This window comes from Lepidochelys olivacea (assembly GCF_965140295.1).
Source record: "Lepidochelys olivacea isolate rLepOli2 genome assembly, chromosome: 1".
NCBI lineage: Eukaryota > Metazoa > Chordata > Testudines > Cheloniidae > Lepidochelys > Lepidochelys olivacea.
The window spans coordinates 212478804-212489274 of NC_140411.1; positions in this window are offsets into that span (position 1 = coordinate 212478804).

The following is a 10471-nucleotide window of genomic DNA, read 5'->3' on the forward strand; positions in this document are numbered from 1 at the left end:
CCAGGTTCAAGAACCTCATCCCTTTGAAATTAAGTCTGATTGTTTCTGAGAATCTGGCTATGTCACTTTCCACTCCAGTCTCTGAAATATGACAGGTCTCAGAGTAGCAGCCGTGTTAGTCTGTATCCGCAAAAAGAACAGGAGTACTTGTGGCATCTTAGAGACTAACAAATTTATTAGAGCATAAGCTTTCGTGGGCTACAGCCCACTTCTATGCATCCGATGAAGTGGGCTGTAGCCCACCAAAGCTTATGCTCTAATGCATTTGTTAGTCTCTAAGATGCCACAAGTACTCCTGTTCTTTTTTCTGAAATATGAGGGATCAAAAAAGTGTATGTCTTACTCACTTCTGTCACCTGGTGGTTGCAGTTGTTCCCCTCTGGATTTGGGCTATGTTATTTCCCAGTTTCCACTTCTAGCATATAGTCACTGATTCTGTAGTTGGTGAAAATCTTCCTTAGCTTTGCACATTGCAATGTAGTGAAGTATCTGCTATCATGATAGTTCTGTGCAGGGTCGATTTTGTTTTTGTTATTGATCTTTTTCTTCCCAATGACTCATATTGGTGTTTTAGGTGCTAGTCTGCTATCCTGAGGACTTTTCAGTTTTGTATTGTGTTGTTTGTTATAGGAGATTAGAGTTGTTGAGCCTGGGGAGAGATGATACATTGTAGTGGATCATGCTTTCACTTGAATATAATTTTGGATCCTCTAACGTTTTGGGGTGGAGGCATGTTAGTTGCTTTGGCTGAGTTGACACCAAGATGAGTCTTCTATATTTATTAGCAGGAGGACTCTACCCAGTTCTGTTCTGTTCTTGTTGAGGTTCCTGGGTACCGGAGTAATTGTTTGAAGTACTACAGGTGTAGGGTTTCTATTGGGTATAAGTATAATTATAATAAGTATAATTGGCCCTACACTTCACTCTCATATGGTAGAATAGGTTGGTTTGTATGGCTGAATAGTTTTATTGGAGGGTATATAGTGCAAGGGTGTCACACTTATGCTGTGAGGAGGATTCAATTCCATATTTAATCATGATCAACGGACCAGGGTGTAATTTTAGGACCACATACTCTCCTCAAATCCACAGGTGATCTCCCACTGCAGTCAGTGAAAGACATGTATAAAGATCAAGGGTAGAATATGACTTTAGTTACTATTAAAAACACTTTTATGTATTGCATATAGCAAAAACAGTGAGCTTTATTTTAAATAAGCTCACCTTTAGGATCACTACTGATTCCTCACACACTTTTACTTCCTTCCCCATTCTCCTTTGTCTCCATTGTCCATCTCTCCCACAACCCAGCTTGCTAAAATGATCAATTAAATATACCTAATGCTGACATAGAAAGGGTCATAATTAGCACTCACCTTCTTATGAAAGTAATAATGCAAGAATGGGGAGTTCACACCTCTCATTGTTTCAGGCTGCCTGCCCATTCAGGAAGACAATACAGCATAGTTTACAGTCACTTCACATTTGGAAAGTTAATCCACAACCATGAGGGTTAGAAACTTACTTTTTATTTTTTTAAGTAAGTGACTTTGCAGAGTCTGAAAATACTATGTGGGCAACATGAAAATGTCAAGTTGGCTGGATGATCCTTGTTGCCAATATGAAGTTCCCGGACGTGTTTTATGAGGTCTGAGCATGCATCAGTAGAGCCCTGCAAATCTGTGGATATCTGCTTTATATCCGTGGACCCTGTTCGCAGATCAGATGCAGATACAAATTTTGTATCCATGCAGGATTCTATGCATCAGTTAAGATGCTTCCAAATTCTACATCTCTGTAATAAAATTTTAAGCCCCAGTGCTGCAGCTTGTTCCATGCAGATGAATCCCTTTGCCTCTGGGGAGCCAAATTTAGGGGTCTGCCTACGTAAAACAAGTTGCAGGACTGAGATTTCAGTTTATTTGGGGCTTTTTCTGAAACTGTGATTTTTTTTCTTCCAGGTTAATGTGTAGGACCCATGTATTGCAGTAGGTTTATAGGGGGCGTAAGTTTCTATTGAGATCATCCCCATTGGTGATAAAAGGTAACATTTTCAAAAGCACCTAAGGGTTTGATTCACAAAGGAGTTGGGCATTGCAATGCATAAAGTCTGTAGGCACCTGCCTCATCCTCAGCCTTGAGTCAGGCCCCGGGACCCTCATACCATGTGTGGGAGAGTAAGGGACCTAAGAAAGGGATTCTCAGAAGCCAGCAAGCTGAGCGGGGAGCTGCTTAAAATAGCTAGGAGTGCAATGCAGAGGAAAGGGGTGGGAATGTTGGGCCCAGATTCACAAAGGTCCTTAGGCACGTAACTCCCATTGATCTGGGCCTTCACCAGCCCATCAGTTGGGTGCATGACAGCACCGCCCTCTGCTCAGGATTCTCAGCTGTCAGCCCTCCCCTGGAGTTAGATCATAGAAGATTAGTATCATAGAAGATCAGGAGGTCATCTAGTCCAAACCACTGCTCAAAGCAGGACCAACACCAACTAAACCAGGGGTCTCAAACTCAAATGACCACGAGGGCCACATGAGGATGAGTGCTTTGTCCTGAGGGCCGCATCACTGACATCCCCCCGCCTCACTGACATCCCCCCGCCTCACTGCCCCCGGCCCCGCCCCCACTCCACCCCTTCCATGAGGCCCCGCCCCTGCGCCACCTCTTCCCACCCCTTCCCTGCCTCCATTCCAACCCCTTCCCCAAAGTCCCCACCCCAACGGGGTGCAGGAGGGGGCTCAGGGCAGGGGGTTGGGGTGAAGGGTGCAGGAGAGGTTCGGGGTGCAGCAGGGGGTCAGGGTGCAGGGTGTGGCAGGGGGCTCAGAGCATGGGGTTGGGGTGCAGGAGGGGTGAGGGATCTGGGGTGGCAGCGGCACGCACCAGGTCCAGGGCAGGCTCCCTGCCTGCCTGCCTGCCCTGGCCCCTGCGCTGCTCCGCCGCTCCGCTCCGGGAAGCAGCCGGAACCATGTCCCTGTGGCCCGGAGGGGAAGGGGGGGCGAGGGCAGAGGGCACAGGGCTCCATGCGCTGCCTTGCCGCTCCTCCAGGTTCCCCTTTCCCAGCCAATGGGAAATGTGGGAGGCAGTGCCTGGAAGCTATGGCAACACACAGAGCCCTCTGCCCCCCCTAACTCCCCAGGCTGCAGGGCCGTTGTGCCAGCTGCTTCTGGGAGCGGTGCGGGGCTCACGGGGGGCAATCCCTCTGGCCGGATGCGGCCCGCGGGCTGTAGTTTGCCCCCCCCGGCCTGGAGGTAGGCTGGGGGCGGGCTGCTTGGTGGGCCGCAGGAAATAGCCCCGTGGGCCACATGCAGCCTGCGGGCCACGTGTTTGAGACCCCTGAACTAAACCATCCCAGCCAGGGATTTGTCAAGCTGGGCCTTAAAAATCTCTAAGGATGGAGATTCCATCACCTCCTTGGGTAACCCATTCCAGTGTTTCACCACCCTCCTAGCGATATAGTGTTTCCTAATATCCAACCTAGACCTCCCCCACTGCAACTTGAGACCATTGCTTCTTGTTCTGTCATCTGCCACCACTGAGAACAGCCTAGCTCCATCCTCTTTGGAACCCCCTTCAGGTAGTTGAAGGCTACTATCAAATCCTCCCTCACTCTTCTCTTCTGCAGACTAAATAAGCCCAGTTTCCTCAGCCTCTCCTCATAAATCATGTGCCCCAGCTCCCTGATCATTTTTGTTGCCCTCTGCTGGACTTTCTCCAATTTGTCCACATCCCTTCTGTAGTCGGGGAACCAAAACTGGACACAGTACTCCAGATGCGGACTCAGCAGTGCCAAATAGAGGGGAATAATCACTTCCCTTGATCTGCTGGCAATGCTCCTACTAGTGCAGGCCAATATTCCATTAGCCTTCTGGGCAACAAGGGCACACTGCTGACTCATATCCAGCTTCTCGTCCATTGTAATCCCCAGGTCCTTTTCTGCAGAACTGCCACTTAGCCATTCGGTCCCTAGTCTGCAGCAGTGCATGCGATTCTTCCGTCCTAAGTGCAGGACTCTACACTTGTCCTTGTTGAACCTCATCAGATTTCTTTTGGCCCAATTCTCCAATTTGATACCTAAGCCAAGGCAGCCCTTTCTCAAAGAGAGAGTCCCATTTAGCGCCAGTAGCCTATTAGTTAGGGCACTCCCCCAGAATGCAGGAGACTCAAGACCACATCTCTGGGCTGCCTGATTTGGAGTAGGAGGGATGTGAACCCACCTCTGCGATGAATGCCCAAACCATTGGGCTATTGGGTATCCTGTGGTGGGGGTGGAGGTGGAGGGTTTTCTCAGTCTCTCCTTCTAGAGCTGTTCTCACTTTGTGTAAATAAGTAATTGGACCACATTTCCAAATAGAGAGAAAAAAGTAAGAAATTGACTTGATAGCCCAGGTTCAGACCCTGGAGCCAATAAATATTTATTTGTATGAAATGCACCAGCTCCAGCAGGAGAGAAAGCCATAACCAGAATACCCAATAACCTGGAGGTTGCTCTCACTTGGGATGTGGAGACTAGAGTTCAAGTCCTTGCTCCAAATCATGCAGAGCTATGATTTGAACTTACATCTCCCAGATGTGTCCTAACCACTGGACTACTGGGGACACAGATGTGTCCTGCTTGCCTCAGCTGTCTTTTGTGTTGGTTAGGTGAGAGCAGAGCATAGCTACTAGCTCAGGCCCCTCTGGGGAGAGACGGGGAAAACGCCTAGTCTGAGAATTCTGCTGGGGCTTAAGCATGGGTAAGAGCACCAAGAAGATGATTACCTGTATAGTGGCATTAGGACTTAGGCAGCTTTGCACACACCCACCAACGGAAATGTAGATACTTACAGGGTGAAATGGAAGTTGAGCCGTGGTTTGGAGAGTGTTAATGGGGGCTAAATATTGGACTTCAGTGTCTAAAGAGACAGATAGGCTCCTAAGTACCTTTCTGAATCTGACTTTATTTTAGCCCTGAAATCACTTAAAGTGACTTAAGCAACAGGAGCCTTAGACTCAGTGCAAGTCAAGGGGACTTAGGCTCCTAATTCACTTAGGTGCTTTTGAAAATTTTGCCCAGGATAGAGTAGGCATCTGGGGCCTAATTCATCATTACCATGCACCTTGCACAGTCATTTATGCCTGTGATAGTGTTTTACATGCACTTCGCACATCAGAACAGTATCACTTTACATTCACAGAATTATCGGACATAGATGAACACAATATGCTGGGGAAGTCAAAACAGGTTTTTGTAAAAGGAAATAAATCATGCCACATAATCTACTAGAATTCTTTGTGAGGGCCAAAAAATGTGGACAAAGGTGATCCAGGGGATGCAGTGTACTTGGACTTTCAAAAAGCCTTTGAAGAGGTTTCTCACCAAAAGCTCTTATGCAAAGTAAGGAGTCATGGGATAATAGGGAAGGTCCTTTCACGAATCAGTAACTGGTTAATACAGGGTTGGCCAAGCTGAGCCTGAGAAGGAGCCAGAATTTACCAATGTACATGGCCAAAGAGCCACAGTAATACGTCAGCAGCCCTCCCCCAACTCCCCCCCGCTCCCAACGCCTCTCACCCACCGGCAGCACCACCAATCAGCACCTCCCCCTCCCTCCCCGCACCTCTCGATCAGCTGTTTCATGGCATACAGGAGGCTTGGGGGAGGACCGAGGGCATGGCAGGCTCAGGGTAGGGGGTGGGAAGGGGCAGAGCCAGGGGCTGAGCAGCGAGCACCCCCTGACACATTGGGAAGTTGGCGCCTGTAGCTCCAGCCCCGGAGGTGGTGCCTGTCCAAGGAGCCGCGTATTCACTTCTGAAGAGCCGCATGTGGCTCCGGAGCCACAGGTTGGCCACCCCTGGGTTAATAGATAGGAAACAAAGGGTAGGAATAAACCATCAGTTTTCACAGTAGAGAGAGGATCTGTACTGGGGACCACTGCTGTTCAACATATTTATAAATGATCTGGAAAAAGGGATAAACAGTGATGTGGCAAAGTTTGCCGATGATACAAAACTGCTCAAGAGAGCTAAATCCAAAGCAGACTGCAAAGAGTTACAAAGGGATCTCACACAACTGGGTTACTGGGCAAGAAAATGGCAGACAAAATTTAGTGTTGATAAATGCAAAGTAATGCTCATTGGAAAAACAAACTCAACTATACATACAAAGTGACTAGTACTAAATTAGCTGTTACCACTCAAGAAAGATCTCAGAGTCATTGTGGATAGTTCTCTGAAAACATCTGTTCAGCGTGCAGTGGCAGTCAAAAAAGCGAACAGAAAGTCAGGAACCATTAGGAAAGGGATACATTAAAAAAAGACAGAAAATGTCATAATGCCACTATATGAATCCATGATACACCCACACCTTGAATACTGCATGCAGTTCTTATCATATCTTGAAATATATATATTAGAACCGGAAAAAGTACAGAGAAGGGCAACAAAATGGGCCATCAGCTTTGATAGGCCATTAGGAAGAAACAATAAGACTTTGAAGATACTAATCTCTCTCCTTCCTGAGAGGCGTCTTGAGATGTAGCTGTGACACTACTAAGTCAGGTGGTCGTGTCACCTGGTACTAAACACCATCTTGGACTTCTAGTAATTTTCCACTAAAAGGAGGGGGAGGTCAAGACTGGGAAACAAAAGATTCTCACCTTATGTAAATCTTATTTAAGGCTGGGGAGTAAGGCAAACAGGACTCTTCTCCATTGCCTTCCTGTCCAAGAAGAAAGACTGCTGAAAGTACCCGAAGAGACAAAGGAACTGAGCAGTGGGCAAGGTAAGGGCTGAGTCCATACTGAGACAGAGGAGTCTAATCTGTAAAGAGAAATAACTGGAACTCTAAACTTCAGAAATTCTGCATCCTGCCTAAGTCAACATTTAAGGTGAGAAATTACTTCTTGAAATCAGTCTCTTTAAGACCTTTAGTTTAGGATGTGTGTTTTGTTTTATTTGCTTGGTAATCTGCTTTGTTCTGTTTGCTATCCCTTATAATCACTTCAAATCTGCTGTCTATAGTTAATAAACTTGTTTTGTTTATTATTAAACCCAGTTTGTACAATTTTTAACTGGGCGGGGTGGGGGGGAGAAGTTGTGCATATCTTCCTCCACGTTGAGGGAGGGGCCAAATTTATGAGCTTACGTTGTATAGATTTCTTTACAGTGCAAGACAATATTATTTTGGGTGTACTTTCCAGAGGGAGGCTGCACTTGAGTGCTGGGTGATTTCCTAGCTGAGTCTTCTCATAGAGAGCTGTTTGCAGACTCTGTGTGATTCTACTGCTGGTGCATCCCTCCCTGCGTGTGTGTGCTGCCAGAGGCTGGAAAGCCTGATTCAGCAAAACAGGGAGAGGGAGTCCAGGCTAATGGAGCAGGCAGGCTCGGTGAAATCTCAGTACATCAGGTGGCCTAACCCATCACAATATAAAATTGTTTAAGAAATATGTAAGAAGAAGATAGAAAGATTGAATTAATTTAAACAAAAAGGGCTTTACTGGTACTACTGGTAAACAAGAGTAATACAGGAGTGATAATAAATTAACCAAAACTGGTTTTGGAAATTAGATCTAGTTTGTGGCCAAAATAATGAGGGGATGGACTATTCCACCCATCACTCCCTTCTGAGGTCCTTAAAAGAAAAGAGACTGGGGACGGGGGGTGGTGGGATGAAAATTAGTAGAGGGGAAAAGTTGGCTACAGCGATGCTGGCTGACTGAAAGATGAGAGAAAAGAACTCTGAAAAATCAGGACCTAGGTGTCTCAAATTGTGCGCTCAAAATTAGTTGATATTTTTGACAGTTTTAGCCTTACTCTCTCTGTGCTTCAGTTCCATGCAACATGGGGATAATTTCCCACTTTGCAGGCAGTATTATACATTTTGACAAATGTTAGTAAATTCTTCAAATCACAGCTTTTGGAATTAGCACAATTTTAAAATTTGGTCACTTTTATTTTTAAATTAGCAGCTGTAAGTTCATTTAAAAAAAGGAGTGGAGAAAACCTAAATTAAAATCTCCTTATGTGGAAAACTTTCTGGAGGAATTGAGAAGACAAATACAGTAATATTTGTGAAGCACTAGAATACTAGTGAAAGCAACACAGAAAAGCCTCTGAGAAAATGAATAAGTCTGCATTCAGTGCAGTGTTTGGATGGTGGGCCCTGGGCAGTACAGAACACATGGGGCCACACGCTGAATGACAAGAATAAAATTAAACAGTGAATAGCTACCCATTCAGTAAGCACTCTCCACCCTGTGCATTGAATGGGGCAGGGAGTTCGGGGGACAAATCTATGTGATCATGTAATAAAAGACTGTATCATAATGCATATGCAAAAGAGGGCTGAATTAAGGTTGCACAGGCAACCTTGATACTGGCATTTCCTGACTTTATGTAGGGGAAGTAATATATTTTATATGGTACTTAAACACAGCACTGAACCCACCCATAAAGCCCTTTCAAGGTTATTTAACTTAACCCTCCAAAATAGCCACTTCTCTGAAATGGTCAGGTGGGCTAATTACACCAACATACAAGGGCAGAGACACTCTCAATCCAAACTACTACAGAATTACTGGGGTTTGCAATAACATCCAGAACAAAAGAGTAATGCCCTTTCGAACGAACGAACGAACGAACGAGAGAGAGAGAGAGAGAGTGTGTGTGTGTGTGTGTTCCCGCCGTGCCTCCAGCTAGCCTATGAGGAGGGTGGCTATTACACAGCAGAGGAGACCCTAATCTCCCCTTAGCCCTTTTCTCCGTCAGTGTGTCTTTCAAACGCTAGTAAACCTTCTCCAGATGCAGATGTTTCTTAGACCAGGATGGGTTTGTTGCAGATGTGCGTGCTGGGAGGAGAAGGATGTATATGGCGTCCTAAGGACACATGCCCTCTGGAACTGCCTGTATCTTCTGGGCATGGTGCACAGAGGTCTCTCTTCATGGAGAAGTTCAGCATCCACATCCCAGCAACTACAATCTGCTGTAATAAGAGCAGCTGCTCCCTGGGGGGGTGTCAGCGGAGAGGTGAGTTAGGATGCCTCAAGTTCTGTAACCATTCAATACAATGCCCCTGCTTCACAACAGCTTTGTCCCAGAGTTCCCAAAGGCAGTGGCTACATGTCTGGTTTTAGGTGAAAAGAGCTTCTTTGCTAGTTTAGAAGCAGCTCAAGGGTTTAGGGTTTGTTCTGAGCTCCCTCTTTGGACATTCCCAATCTTAACATTCTTAAAAATTCTAGATACTGTAATGACTCTACTGAGCAGCCGTAGGTCAGCAGAGAGCAGTGTCATGAATCTGCTAAGCGTGGACCTACTTCTGCTCTTCTTCTGACTTCTTCCACAGGGGAAAGGGATGGTAGGAAAACTGGTGGTAGTGCAAGGACAGTAGCTGTTCCTGGTGGCTGGCACTAGTGATTAAGCAGGAGTTTCTGGCATTGCCTGTGTGTAGCTAGGTCTGTCTCAGTTTGAGGTTTACAGGGGTCTTGTAAATAAGAATATGGTCATAGTACAAGTAAACATATTACACCATAACAGGATTCCGTGACATCACTTTCTCCCCACAGCGGGGCTCTGCCTGTTGCAAGGCATCAAAATCAATCATCATTTAGCTAAATGGGTTGAGCAGCAATACAATGTAAAACATTAAGGTCATTCTTCATAGGGAGATAATATTTGATGTCCTCTGTGTTCCAAGGACTTCTAGGACCATTATGCGTTCTGTGTTTCCATATATATCAATAACTATTGTACAGTGAGTATTCATCCATGACCATTACACACACACAGTATATTCCAGTACCTATTCTTCTGGTAAGTGAGTCTTACGTAGACCTAGAATAAGTACACACTTTTGCATGCATTACACTCAGACGGATTCTGATTTACGCTAAGGCCACTTTGCATCACTCAGGCAGTGTAAAAGGACCTTAAAGTGGGGTGTAAATTATAGTTACACAATATTAAGGGCCTTTTACACTGCCAGAGTACTGTACGGAGGCCTACAGGTATGTCTACACTTTGAGCTGGGGGTGTAAATTCCAGCTTGAGGAAACATACCTAGACTAGCTCTAGTTGAGCTAGAGTGCTAAAGTCAAAGTGTAGATAGACATGGTGGCATAAGTGGTGGGAGGGGCTAGCTGTCTGAGTACAATCGGGGGAGGGATAGCTCAGTGGTTTGAGCATTGGCCTGCTAAACCCAGGGTTGTGAGTTCAATCCTTGAGGGGGCCATTTAGGGATCTGGGGCAAAAATTGGGGATTGGTCCTGCTTTGAGCAGGGGGTTGGACTAGATGACCTCCTGAGGTCCCTTCCAAACCTGATATTCTATGATTCTAATCCCATCTGAGCTGCTAGGCACATCTTGGGGCAGCTAGCCCATCATGCTGCTATGGCTACTCTCAACTTTCAGCATACTAGCTCCATCAGAGCAAGTCTGGGTATGTCTCTTCATGCTGGTATTTACATCACCTCCTCAAAAGAGGAGACATACATACACTTAA